Source organism: Rhinopithecus bieti, unplaced genomic scaffold (assembly GCF_001698545.2).
Source record: "Rhinopithecus bieti isolate Rb0 unplaced genomic scaffold, ASM169854v2 scaffold_63334, whole genome shotgun sequence".
NCBI lineage: Eukaryota > Metazoa > Chordata > Mammalia > Primates > Cercopithecidae > Rhinopithecus > Rhinopithecus bieti.
Genome location: NW_016823868.1, coordinates 92,201 through 96,256, shown reverse-complemented (window position 1 = coordinate 96,256; position 4,056 = coordinate 92,201).

Below are 4,056 nucleotides of genomic sequence, written 5' to 3'. Positions count from 1 at the left end.
AAGGAAGAAAGAAAGAAAAGAAAGAAAGAAAGAAAAAGAGAGAGAGAAAAAAGAAAGAAAGAAAAAAGAAAGAGAAAGAAAGGAAGGAAGAAAGAAAGGAAGGAAGGGAGGGAGGGAGGGAGGAAGGGAGGGAGAGAAAGGAGGGAAGGAAGGGAAGGAAAGAAAGGAAGGGAAGGAAAGGAAGGAAAAGAAAAATGCAAGCCAGGCGCAGTAGCCCAAGCCTGTGATCCCAGCACTTTGGGAAGCTGAGACGGGTGGATTGCTTGAACTCAGGAGTTCGAGACCAGCCTGGCCAACATGATGAAACCCTGTCTCTACTAAAAATAAAAAAAAATAGGAGATGCGGTGGCTGGCACCTGTAATCCCAGCTACTCAGGAGGCTGAGGCAGAGAATTGCTTCAACCTGCGAGACGGAGGCTGCAGTGAGCCAAGATCATGCCACTGCACTCCAGCCCGAGTGACAGAGCGAGACTCCATCTCAAAAAAAAAAAAAGAAAAGAAAGAAAAAGAAAAAAGAAAATGCTACTGGCTATTGGAGCAAAGGAACCCTTTCTCATGTGGTGGCAGAAAGTTTAATAAAACTGTTGCCTGCCATAGCATAGAAAGTAGACACCAAGTACACCTAGCTGGCTTGTTGCTGTAGCTGATGAGTTTTCCAGGCAGATCTTGAAGGTGCTCCTGGCTCCTTCTGCCTATAATAAAATGGAAAAGGAGAGAGAGGACCTAGGAGCAAACGATTTCATTTTCCAGCGAAGCTGGGAGGAAACATAAAGGCCGGAACAGGGTTTTCAGCCAGTAAAGTGAGAAAGGGCCTCAGGACAAAGCAGTCCAGAGGGGACTGTAAGATCCTTTATTAAGACCTCAGGGAAAAAAGGAAAAGTGCCTCACAAACCCTTTCAGACAGACAAAGGCATCCTGAGGACCTTAGCGGCATTCCTTGCGGAGTTGCTCTGTTGAAGAGCAGGTCTTCTCAAATCACAAGGTTCTTTTCTCACTTGAAGCCCAAGGTGGAGAAGGGCTTATCTCAGAAAGTGTTGTGGTGCTAAGGGAAAGAAGCCACCGTGAAAAGGCTGCATACTGTATGATTCCAACCATACCATATTCTGGAAACGGCAAAGCTCTGAAAACAGTAATCAGGGGCTGGTGCAGAGGGAAGGAGGAAGGAGTGGATGGCGTGCAAGGGATTTGTGGGGCAGTGAAATTATTCTATATGATGCTGTCATGGTGGATGCCTGACATTATTCACTGGGCAAGACCCATCTCGTGTAAAACGCAGAGTAAAACCGACTGTAGGCCGGGCGCGGTGGCTCAAGCCTGTAATCCCAGCACTTTGGGAGGCCGAGACGGGCGGATCACGAGGTCAGGAGATCAAGAACATCCCGGCTAACCCGGTGAAACCCCGTCTCTACTAAAAAAATACAAAAAACCAGCCGGTCGCGGTGGCGGGCGCCTATAGTCCCAGTTACTCGGGAGGCTGAGGCAGGAGAATGGCGTAAACCCGGGAGGCGGAGCTTGCAGTGAGCTGAGATCCAGCCACTGCACTCCAGCCTGGGCGACAGAGTGAGACTCCGTCTCAAAAAAAAAACAAAAAAAACAAAACAAACAAAAAAAACTGACTGTAAACAGTGGATCTTAGCTGATGATAATGTATTCATATTGGCTCATTGATTGTAACAAATGTACCACATTAATGCAAGATGTTAGTCAGCAGGAAAATTTGGGGGAATTGGAACAGGGAGAGGAAGTTTTCAGGAATTCTCTGTACTCTCCAGGTAACTTTTTTTTAACGTAAAACTGCTTCAAAAGAAAACATCTATTCCTTTTAAGTTTTGTGAGGGAGGTTTTTTGTCTAATGGAATGAATTTTATTTTTATTTACATATTTTGTTTTTTTGAGACAGAGTTTCACTCCTATTGCCCAGGCTGGAGCGCAATGGTGCCATCTCCACTGACCTCAACCTCCTCCTCCCAGGTTCAAGCGATTCTCCTATCTCAGCCTCCCGAGTAGCTGGGACTACAGGCACGCACCACCACACCCAGCTAATTTTGTATTTTTAGTAGAGACAGGGTTTCTCCATGTTGGTCAGGCTGGTCTTGACCTCCTGACCTCAGGTGATCCGCCCACCTCGGTCTCCCAAAGTGTTGGGATTACAGGTGTGAGCCACAGCGCCCGGCTGGAATGAATTTTAGATTAGTACACAGGAAGCTCCCAAATTGGGTGTTTGTTTTGTTTTGTTTTGTTCTGTTATGTTTTGTTTTGTTTTGGAGACAGATTCTTACTCTGTCGCCCAGGCTGGAGTTCAGTGGTGTGATCTCAGCTCACTGCAACCCCTGCCTCCCAGTTTCAAGCGATTCTCCTGCCTCAACCTCCTGAGTAGCTGGGATTACAGGCGCCGGCCACCATGCCCAGCTAATTTTTGTATTTTGTATTTTCAGTAGATGTGTCTACTAAACCCCGTCGGGTTTCGCCATGCTGGCCAGGCTGGTCTGGAACTCCTAGCCTCAAGTGATCCTCTCGCCTCGGCCTCCCAAAGTGCGGGGATTACAGGCGTGAGCCACTGCACCCAGTCAAGTTTTTAAAGGAATTAGGTTCTTGCACTAATGGGATGAACACAGGGTAAAACGAAAGAGGCTTTTAGAGCCTCAACTTTTAAAGGAAGGAAATGGGCTGAGAGGGCTACTCAGTTGCAAACTCAGTTTTTTAAGAAAAGGGAAGAATAACTCAGGAAGGAGCCATAGGCACGGAGAACACCCCCAGGCTTGAAGACCCCCCACACCCAGGAGTCTCCTCCGCACCAGGCCTTGGTTTACACAGCTGGATCCTGGGCCTCCAGTCCAAGCCCAAAACCACAGTGGATGAGGCTTCAGGAGTCTTGGGATGGGGCAGGTGGACTTCACACGTGGGAGGGACGTGAGCTGTGGCCTGAGGATGGGCCGTAGCAGTGCAGGTTTTTCAGAACAGCCACAGCAAGATCTCCCATTCCACCCGCTTCTCCACCATGTGACCTTGAAACTCCTCCCAGGGGGAGGAACTGTCCAACTGTAACTGACAGAAGAGGCAGAAGTGCCTGCCAAGGATGGAGAGTCTGGTCTGGGGACCAGCTAAAGTCCCATCAGGCTCATACTGCTGGCACCAGGGCTGGTAAGACTCAAAGATCAGGACTGTTGACCAGGGCGCTACTTGGGGCTTCCCCATGGTAGGTTGCTTCTGAGATGACTGTGCTGATCCTTGCCTCCCTCTGTAACTCCTTTCTAAGCAACAGAATACCTCCATGCCGAGGGGCTGTCACTTTCACAGTCAGGTTGCAAGAGATTCTCATCTCTGTTTCCAGCAGACTCCCGTCCTTGCTGGCTTTGATAGACTGAGTGGCTGTGTTGGGAAGGCCCGCACAGGAGGAGCCCAAGGCTTGTGTCAGAGAAGGGGCTGCAGCTGCTTCTGTGTTCTCTGGGCCCCTTGCGCGCAGAGCCTGGAGCTACCAAGTGGCAGTCAGACCACCTGAGCCCTCATGTTGTGAGGATGCCCTAATTGAGTAACAAATGACCACAGATTTCGTGGTTTAAAACCACACACGTACTGCCTCACAGTCTCTGTGGGCCAGGACTCTGAATGGGGCTTAGCTGGGTCTTCTGTCTCCTTCTCTCAAGCTGGGGTTGCATCTGAAGGCTCAGCTGGGGAATGATCTGCTTCCACGCCCACTCAGTACTTGGCAGAATTTCATTTCTTTTTTGTTGGGGTGTGTGTGTGTGTGTGACAGAGTTTTGCTCTTGTTGCTCAGGCTGCTCAGGCTGGAGTGCAATGGCACAATCTTGGCTCACTGCAACCTCTGCCTCCTAGGTTCAAACAATTTTCCTGCCTCAGCCTCCCAAGTAGCTGAGACTACAGGCATCCGCCACCATGGCCGGCTAATTTTTTGTATTTTTAGTAGAGATGGAGTTTTACCACGTTGGCCAGGCTGGTCTTAACTCCTGACCTTAGGTGATCCACCCACCTTGGTCTCCCAAAGTGCTGGGATTACAGACATGAGCCACCGTGCCTGGCCTTTTTTTTTTTTTTTTT